The sequence below is a fragment of the Miscanthus floridulus genome, chromosome 10 (assembly GCF_019320115.1).
Source record: "Miscanthus floridulus cultivar M001 chromosome 10, ASM1932011v1, whole genome shotgun sequence".
NCBI lineage: Eukaryota > Viridiplantae > Streptophyta > Magnoliopsida > Poales > Poaceae > Miscanthus > Miscanthus floridulus.
In genome coordinates, this window is record NC_089589.1 from 73,072,421 (window position 1) to 73,083,092 (window position 10,672).

General features: G+C 43.9%; 1 non-coding gene across 1 annotated transcript; it reads left to right on the forward strand.

Annotated features, from left to right (window-relative positions):
- Positions 1–4,917: 4,917 nt before the first annotated feature.
- Positions 4,918–5,026, forward strand: LOC136490417 (small nucleolar RNA R71). Its single transcript, XR_010767708.1, has one exon. It is a non-coding gene; the product is annotated as a small nucleolar RNA R71 (small nucleolar RNA).
- The last annotated feature ends 5,646 nt before the right edge of the window (positions 5,027–10,672 follow it).

Genomic DNA, 10,672 nt, shown 5'->3' on the forward strand with positions numbered 1-10,672 from the left:
ACTAAAAAACACGCACACACGCCCACTGAAAACCCCCCTAGATGATTATGCCCGAACCGCCCAGGGGCTCGGAGGCTACACCCACGGGTGCGCTCGTGTGCACCCGCTGACGAAACGAAAACCTCCCCCGCTGGCAACATGAAAAACCCCCTAGACGATTCTGCCCGAATCGCCTGGGGGCTCGAGGGCTACACCCGCTGGTGTGCTCATGCGCACTCGCCGTTAAGGCACAAATCCCCTAGATGATTCTACCTGAATCGCCCGGGGGCTTGGGGGCTCCTGTCGGGTTCATAAACCTAGGGTCCCTCATGGATCGGCTTCCCAACAAAGGCTCAGCCCAAGCAGACAATGCGCAACTCATGGGCCGGCCCAAGTACCTAAACGACAGGCCAGCGGGGCGATCCAATCTCCGACCGGAAGGCCTAGCCCAGGAGGAATGGCACCTGCTTCCGACTCCGACCCACCTCTTTGACTGGAGCGCTCGATTCGGTCTCTAGCCTACCTCTGAACGACCTCTCCGATCGGAAGGCCGGGCCAGAAACCACTTCTGACTCTGACCCGTGTCTCCGACCGGGGATGCGCCAAACCCCTGCTCACTACTCTTCTCTGACTGGCGCGATCAGAGCCGACTGGGACCAACTGACTGGGGACGCCCACTCGGTAAGGACCAGGAAATAGACAAAGAAAGTAAGGCAGGGCGCACAAGTCAAATCGCAATATCGGGGATTGTACCCTGTACACCTATAGAAACAGTACTCTGCGACCTCCCGACACGACAGAACCCAAGCAGTGTTGTAGGCGTCGACATTTTCCCCTATAGTATTGTGGGCACCATTAACTTCCATACGGAAGGCTCCCCCCACATGTCTCTAGGCATCGGCAGTGTTGTGGGCGCCGGCATTTACCATACCTAGCGAACATGGTAAAACCCCTTGTATGCCTCTGGGTATCAACAGTGTGGCAGGCATCGACGTCTACCATACTCAAAGAAGACAACATGACCTCCCACGTGCATCTGACATACAACAGTATTGTGGGTGCCTACCATCATCCTGTATCCACCAGCGTGGGCAACAAGGCTTAGTAGCATACGTACTCTTTCCCTCTCACTTGTAAGGCCATCCCCTTCATCTATAAAAGGGGATGCGCTCTCTTCCAACTGGGAGATTCATTCGATCGATCAGTTCACTAGTCCACAACAACAGAACCTCCAGGTACAAACCATGAGTACACGCTCAAACAGTTAGCGCATAGCGGGGCTCCCGTCACTCTTGGTTCCTCTGACCAGAGTCCGACCGGACCTCTTGTACCCCCATCTTTCTCCTTCTCATTTGTAATCCCACTGCAAACTTCGAGCACCTAGGCTTAGGAATAAAGTCACCGACCGACTCAAACTAGACGTAGGGCATGTTGCCTGAACTAGTATAAACCCTGTGTCATTGAGTGCTAGGACACCTCCGATCACAACGTATGGCAAAACTATAAATATTTACGTGTTGGTCACTTTCTGCACCGACAGTAGGAGTAAAACATTTTTGGTGGATCTAAATGGAAAGCATTTTTTGCGCCTACTCCCAGTGTAGGAGTAGTGCATATTTGGGTGGTGTGTACGTGATCTTGATTTTAAGAGCATGACAAACCTCTCATAAGGCATCAATAAAGCTTGACTAAACTCAATGCAAAACAAGCATCATATATGAGTAGAAGTTTTCCTAATCTAAGTACCATATATGACTCTGGTAGGAATTTAAGCTTTGTCATACAGGAGCTCATCATATAAGATTTTCATGTTTTTCAAAAGATAAATCTCTAGAACTTAGTATCAATAGGAACAAGATAAATAGTAGCTCAGACTTTCTCATATTATATCCATCAATTATCTAGACTTAGATCAAGCATTCGCTACCCACGAGTTTTGAGTTCAGAGTAAATTTTCATATCAAAACAATCGTATCCAAAACTTAGGAGAATTCAAGGCTGAAAACTAGGTACTTGAAAGAAATTATAATAGAGCATCTAGTCATCATTTTCATTGCAAGAAATTATCCCTAGAGTCCTTTTATTTAACTCCTAAACTCTAGACACGTCCTTTTTAATTGGCTTTCATAATTTAAGATCATACCTTACTATATATATATGGCTATCACAAATTTTTATTTTGTTTTAGCTTGTTATTCATCTTTTTTTGACTCTAACAAATATAGGGAAGACTCAAAAATAGTAAAATCAAAAAGGGAAAGAAATACTTAGCTAGATACATGGGGGATGCTCCTCCCCAAGCTGGATGTTATTGTGGTCTCTCTTTCATCCTTCCAGAAGTAGGGTTCCTTGGGTAGCAGTTAAGGAGTACTTCAGATGGATGGCTTTACTCTTGATCATCCTGCAAAATACTCCAACAAGAACACCAAAACTCATAGCACATATTAGGACAAGGGGTTAGCGGTCAGCCATTAGAGATTTGTTGCCTTTGGAGGTTAGACAAATTTCCTAAAGTTCTAACAGGATGTCTATTTCTATTTTTTGGATTTTCTTATTCATAATGCAGAAAGGAAAATATGCATGGTATGATATTTTTATTTTTATGCCACCACGGTGAATATTCCCTTGGACTTTTACACACCGCAGATTTATTCACATGGGGCTTTAGGTTTTATGATGCAATGATGCAATGCAACAATGATACTTTTTATTTTTCTTTTCTCAATGCAATGCTAATGTAGAAAAATATGCTAAAGTGAAAAAATAATTCATGTAATGCTGGAAAGTAAATATGGATAACTATCGATGTTACCTCACGGCCAGGGTTCGGATTTTTTAGTCCTTCGGACAGGACTTTTCTCCAAACTTGTTTATTTCTTGGGTGCATCTGTCGGTCCCAGAGATGGAGACCCTGATGGTTGCACCTCTTATGAATCTGGTGATGATGTTACCTTCTCTTTCCATACTTGCTTGGTCCGAGGACTTGGCGGAGTGGGTTCATCCTTTTCAACTTCTTCAGGTTCCTTATATTCCTCCCACTCATTATCTAGAGATCGATTCTTCTGTTTGTGGGATCGGCGTCTCCTCCTATAGCGGGACTTCTTCGGCTGTTCATGAGTAGTATCACTATTGAAATAACAGCGTACCTTTTCTCTAGGGAATTGGAAGTAGACTTGTCCAGATCCAACGTACATGATCGCATTGGTGGTGTTGAGGAATGGTCTTCCAAGAATTATGGGTGTATCATCCTCTTCTTTACCCATGTCTAGAACCATGAAGTCGATAGGGGCAAATTGATCATGTATTCTTACCATAACATCCAATGCTATCCCCTCCGGTAATCGGATTGATTTGTCCGCCATCTGCAATTGCATGTATGTAGGGAACAAAGGTTCAACACCAAATAGATACTCATATGTTACCTTGGACATTATGTTGACCCCTGATCCAATGTCGTAGAAGGTCTTATGGAAGATTCATTGTCCAATGGTGCACTCGATCGTTGACACACCTGGGTCATCCTTCTTTTCAAGGAAGGGTGAAGCGAGGAGGTGGTCGTACTTAGATCGGAGTGTGTTGATCATGTTGACTGTTTCTCCTTGAGACTACCTAGCTTTGTTTCTCCTTCTCCTCCTATTGCTCATCTTCTTGGTCACTGTTGTTAGTTCGGATGGATACGGCGTCTGCGGATGTCTAGGAGAGTGGTGTATACGATTCTTGAATGAGAACTTATCCTTTTTATCATTAATTGTGAAGCAGATCATGGCATTGTCCACATAGATGATGGCCTTAGCGGTGCATAGGAAAGGTTGGCCCAAAATAATGGGTGCTCTCATATCTCCTCCTGTTTCCAAAACCACGAAGTCTACGAGAACATATGATTGCCCCACTCTAATGAGGGAATATTCAAGAATTCCCTTGGGGTAATAGAGTGATTGATCTACAAGCTGCAAAACGCATGTTTGTGTACAACAAAGTATCCCCATTGATTTTATCATAGATTACCTTAGGCATGACATTGACACTTGCTCCGAAGTCACAGACAGTTTCCTAGAAGATGTGCGGTCCAATGGCAATGGGGATGACAGGTCTCCCTGGATCGCTCTTCTTATCCAGCAAGGTATAATCTATCCACCTTCCCGTCGATGGCTCCGTGTAGTAGTAAGCTGCATTATGAATATCGACAAGATTTGCAGTTTCTAGATCTTTCGGTTGCCCCGAAATCTTACCTTTGTCAGACGGAGGAATGGTTGCCGCCAACTGAGCTATTTGTGATTCTATCATTTTATTAAAGCTATGCTGGTTCTTTATGATAGAAGCAAAGCTATCCATTCTATTATTTATATTCTCTAGGATCTTATCATTGGAAGCTACCTTTCTAGATAATCCCTCCATAAGTTTGGATTGACCAGCAATTAAATCTCTCAAGGGTGTTTGACGTAAAAATTATTAAAATTATTATCTTGATAGTTACCTTGATAATTACATTGGTAGTTCGGCCTTTGTTGCTAGTTCCATCCTTGATTCTACTGAGGATGAAACTAATTGTTGTTGTTGACAAAATTCACATCCTCATGGGTCTCAGGGCAGCTATTCCCTGAATGCCGAGTGCTTCCACACACTTCACACGTCATGCGGGAATCATGAATGTGCATGATCTCTTGCTTCTCATTGGCCCAGTCTTCAAGCTTCTTCATCAATAGGTCCATCTTGGTAGACAGCATGTCTACTTCCTTGAGTTGATGCATACCTCCACCTCTCTTATGGGTTTGAGTACATTCTTTATTCCAACCTTGGTTGGAGGCCATCTTCTCGACAAGACCTGTTGCATCTGGTATGGTGAGTGGCAGGAATGCACCTCTAGCAGCAGCATCCATTATCTCATGGGAACTATTGGTTAGCCTATGGTAGAAAGTCTGCATGAGTAGCCAATTCTCCATCCCATGATGAGGACATTCTACAATATAATCTTGAAAGTGTTCCCATGCCTCAGGGACAGACTCATTATGATGTTGCTGAAAGCTTGAGATTCTCCCACGCAAAGCATTGGTCTTGTCTATGGGAAAGAACTTTGCTAGAAAGACGGTGGAGCAGTTATCCCATGTAGTATTTCTATCTTGATTGGCATAGAACCACTGCTTTGTCTTCCCCAAAAGTGAGAATGGGAAAAGGCGAAGTAGTATGGCATCCTAGGTCACTCCCTTAATGGTGAAGGTGCAATAGATCTCCAGGAAGTGTTAGAGATGTGCACTTGCATCTTCATGTGCCTTTCCACAAAACTAGTTTGCTTGCACCATGTTGATGAGAGCCGGCTTGAGCTCGAATCTGTTGTCTACGACATTGACTGTCGGTCCAGTACGGATGTTGGCCGTAGTTGGAGTAGAGAATTCACGAAGAGTCCTGTTGGCCATGGATTCAAATTATGGTGTTAAGCTTCTCCTGATATGGTTATCTTCCGATTGCAAAGCTAGAGTCTTCTTGAGCTTAGCTCTAGTTCTCCTGATTAAAGCTTCTGGATTTTCAACGTAGTTTGTCAGAAGGTCAAAACCAGTCATACATTACCCTAGATAAGATACAAAAGTAGACAAAATAAGGGTAAGCCTATTTGAGCAGAGGTCAATGGTTATCTCAATCACAAAAATAAGTATAAGTTTATCAATACTTCATTTGCTAGTTACCTTCCCCGGCAACGGCGCCAAAATGATTGTTGGTATTTATTAATGTGTCACTTGGTCTAAGTACTTAGCCACCTATTATAAACCTATATCCCTAACTTTACTAGGTTGTCATCCCTAGTAATGATGCCAGAGATATGTGCTGGTACCACATAGTACTACTACTAGAATAACACTAAACAGTTCTTATTAATGGAAGTGACTAGAAAGAATATATATAAATCTATGAATACAAAGTATCCGCAAGCGCACAGATAATATACCATTGTAGCATTTTACCCAAGAGTATTCTAGGTATCGTTATTTATATTTTTACCACTGGGAAGGTCTAGCATGGATATGTATTGTTAACTTATACTATTGAAGGAGAAATAAACCATAGCCAATACTCTACTCACAATAGGAACAAGTCATAGAATAAGATATAAATGATAAATATTGACAGGGATAAATCACTCAGAGCACTCCTTCTATAGCATTAGCATGGTCAGATAGAATATTAGAGGAATAATTCCTAAGTCATTCTTAATTACAAGTCAAAGCATACATTTGATTAGTGCAATTACACCTAGTAATCATCGCTAAGATCATTATCATATCTACACAGAAGGAATATTCCAAGGTAGATTGAGGGCAAGAGCTCGTTCTATCTTTGTAATCGGACCCTAGGTGCACCTGTATTCGGGGAGTGGACTACAAAGGACTCAACGAGAGTGTCACATCCGTGATCTACCACATGACCCAGAATATAGGGTGTATTCGCAGGTAAACAACATATAAGCACCACGCTTACACAATGTCGACCACCCACCCATGGATCCCTAGAGTGAGCGCTATACGAACTTATGCATAAACATGATAATAAACTAACTATATTAAGCATATAATCAAAGTAGATAATGAACATCATAATGAAGAACATAAACAAGATGAATATTGATATTATCATAACAATTGTATCTAACATATAAAAACAATGGACAAACAATAGAGAGCAGGGTACAAAAGTTTATACCGAACCATGCTCTAGACAAGATCAGGAATCCAAGGGAAGTCCTACTTGCCACTCTCTAGATCCAACCTAACTAGCTATGCTATGGAGATAGAGCTCTGAGGAGATTAGGGTTTCTGTCTACAAATGACTTGATGACTTCTGATCTGAATGAGCTAGGGGAGGGCTGGGGTCTGGTTATATAGCCCTGGGGTGCAACATGAGCCCTCGGATCAAACCGACTCAAGCAACGGCCTAGATGCATCCTCAAATACGGTGGGAGAACCGACGTGGAAGATGGCTGACAGGTGGGCCCCACATGCGTCTCGCCCTCTGCTTCGATGATGTAGCTTCTGGATCCTTCTAGAGCCTTCCCACGTAGGTGTCGCGGTGGAAATCCGTATTTTCCTTTGATGTTTAGGTCCTCCTTGGTGGTTTTCAGATTAAACCCTACTAGAAACACAGATTCACCAAAACTTATGGAATTTATTAGTTTAGACCCCTAGACCTTCATTGGTGATTATATTTATGCCCTTATGTATGTTTATTTGATGGTTTATAATGGGTGTTAACTACCGTCAATAGCCACCCGATGCCACCTTGGCACCTGCCACGTCAGCGATCCGTGGGAGCTGCTCTAGAGCCAATGAGAAGCGTCCATTCAAGTCGGTTTGATCAACGGACAAGATTTGATGCCAATGGATTTATGGGCCCATTGTCATAGAATTGGGAGGCTCCACCGACTTACCAACCTCCATACCAGCAGAATTTTGACATGTGCTGTCTTAGTAACCACCATTGGGAGCCAACCAGAGCCGGAGGATCAAGAGGCGGTGGATCTAAGGGACGATCGACGCCCCCCTAGCGCCGCTCGGTGCCCTAGGTCCTCCATCGACCTACCTGTTGCCTACAAATACCCCCATGCCTCTCTGCACTATTCATTTCCAAGCTCTTCAAGCTTCTCTTAGCTTTCTAGCTTAGCATTAGTTATAGAGTAGTAGTCTAGTAGTGGAGTAGAGCAAGAGCAGGAGCTTCTCTCGGAGTCTAGAAGAGTCTTCTGGGTCTGGTATAGCTTTTTTGTAATTCTTTCATTTAGTATTTACTTTATTTAGTATTTATATTCAATACTTTATTCTAGTATTATTGCTTTCCTTTACTCAAGTTCTAGTTTATTAGTGTTCATCATTAGTGAGCTTAGGTGCTTACTATTTGGTATTAGTAGCATAGGTTATCTCTTAATTAGTAGCTATTCATTAGTATTGGTTCCACCGTCTGGTTAGGGTGCTTTGATCTCATTTCATCAGAGCTCGGATCGAAGTAGTAAGTTTATATAATAAGCATGGTGCTTAGGCTATAGATTACCTGTGGATACGGCTAGGCCTCCGGATAGATTATGGTAGGTGACAAGTGGTGGCAGCCTTGTCCATCCTTTGTATTCCACTACGATAGGTCTAGTTATTAAATCGTAGGGCTTGTGGCAGACCTTATCTATTTAACTCTCCTACTTGGTAGGTGGGCTGTGCCCTGAAGTCCTAACACATTTCTACTAGTCATTAGTTTACCCTTAGTTACTTGAACGATAAATCGCTCGTCCTCCCACCTAGCTATCTATAGTGTAGCTTGTTTAGTAGTTTAGTTTAGGTAGTGCACATTCAACTTCTACTATCGTTCACCTACCTAGGATACACTCAGGCTTTCCTTAGCAACCTATGACTAAATATAAATTTTAGCCTTCCGCATTCCTGTGGGAAAAATATAAATTTGATGCTCGGTACTCACCGAGTGAAGTGCTACGCGATAGATCTGTGCGCTTGTGGAATTCCTTCAATAGTTGTTAAGGAGTATCAACAAGCATTTCTAACGCCGTTGCCGGGAAAGACAACTGGCCTCGGATTTATATTGCTAGTCTTGCTAACTAGTCTTTTAGTTATCCTAAGTAGTTTATCCTTTTTTCCTCATACCCCATCACTACCCTACATGATCATGGATGACAAGTCCATTCGTGATTTTTCTACACCCTCAGCTGTTAATGTAGCCACCGGACCCAATGTTATCAATGAGGACATTAACTTTGAGCTTAAGCCAGTGTTAATTGCGATGGTTTAGGCTAGTCCGTTTTGTGGGAAAGCCCACGAGGATGCAAATGCTCACCTCCAACACTTTTTGGAGATTTGTAGCACATTCACATTAAGGGAGTGAACCAAGAGGCTATACGTCTTCGCCTTTTCCCCTTCTCTTTGTTAGGAAAGGCTAAGCAATGGTTTTACTCTAACCGCAATGATGTAGACACATGGGAAAAATATAAATTCCACACTCGGTACTGACCGAGCGAAGTGCTACGCGATAGTTCTGTGCGCTTGTGGAATTCCTCCAATAGTTGTTAAGAAGTATCAACAGTGGCTATGGAGCCTTGCACTGGAGCTTCTTGCCCGGCCTTAGGTGGACCGGATCTGGAGAGAGGTCGGCGCTGCACCGTGCGCCCCTTTGGAGTCGCCGTGATGGTTAGATCTGCATCTTGCCACCTCGGGTGGCGAGATCTAGCGGAGCACTTGGTGCTAACCGCGGGGAAGTGCTGGAGCGGTGGGAATTCATCGTCGTAAGGAGACCGATGCATGACCGATACCACGAGCGACAAGCACTTAGCTAGATTTTCATCGACCCGATCTATAGAGGAGATTAGATCGTCCTGCTGGACAGGCTTCCTCAACCGGCGTTGTGTCGATGGGCAAGTTGCCGAAGAAGAAGGTGACCCCGAGAGAGATCCTGAGATCGGATCTGCTGGCGTAGATGTAGGCGTGATCGGCGTAGGATTGCCCTGCACCGGCTGGACGATTTCCCTATCGCCATTGGAGTTTACGACCCAGGTGATGGATCTGACCGTGAAGGATTGGCCAAGCCTAGGAGTGAACGGAGAGCTTGGGAGATGTACCATGTAGCTCGCCATGGGATCAAGCGCACACCCCACCTAGCGCGCCAACTGTCAACTAAAGATGCTCGGCAGCCCACCGAGGGGGCTACCCGTGATGGTAGATTGATCGGAGAGGTGCGCGTGAACAGAAGCAAGATGGTGACAAGACATAAGATTTATACAGGTTCAGGTCGTCAGCTCGACATAATACCCTAATCCTGTGTCCCGTCGATTTATATGGCCTATCATATATGATTGCGTGTATTTTGAGGGGATCCCCTACCCACCTTATATAGCCCGGGGGTAGGGTTACATACCGATCAGGTCTAAGTCCAATCGGGTAAGAGATAATCTTTACATGGAATCATATACTTGACATATCCTAACAGATTCTATGCGATCTCCGAGATGTCTTGCGGTGTGCGCCGAGTAGCGCCGTGCGCCATAAGCCTTCGTCTTGTGGGCTGGACCGTTCCTGTTGGTGCGGCCCATGTGCATTGCCGTGGGTACCTGGGGTCAAACCCCCCACAGTGTCATCTAGGTTCCAAAACTTCTAAAATGCATATTCAAAACCCTAAACTAGGCACACAGTACACGTCACAGGTCCAAACAAGTCCAAAGTAGACCTGTTTCCTAACATGACAGTGTCATCTAGGTCACTACCTTAAAGATACAACCTCTGCTAAACAGGAAGATGCCATAGTGTTTGTCCGACATGTTAGGAAAAACCTTATATAAATTGACATAAAAGAGACGGGTGAGTAACATTACTTCGGAAGAACTCATTTTGGTCGCTTGGGAAATATAGAAGCATCGTAATGCTTGTGTGTTTGAAGAAGCTCCTCCAAATGTCTAATTGGTTCTACAAGATGTGGCTAATGAAAGTGCTTTGTGGTGCATCATAGCTGGAGCCTTTGCTCTTAATGAGCGTTTCTTCGGCTCATGAGCATACATGACTTACGTGTACTGTTTTATTGTGCTTGGGAGGTTTTTTCCTCTTTTTTTGGGTTTTAAGTGATGGCTGTGGGAGTTAGTTTTTTTCTCCCTTGTACTTGGAGTGAGAGAGGAAAGTGCTTTTCTTTCCCTAAGAGTCCTCGAGTACACACAACTATTGCTGTT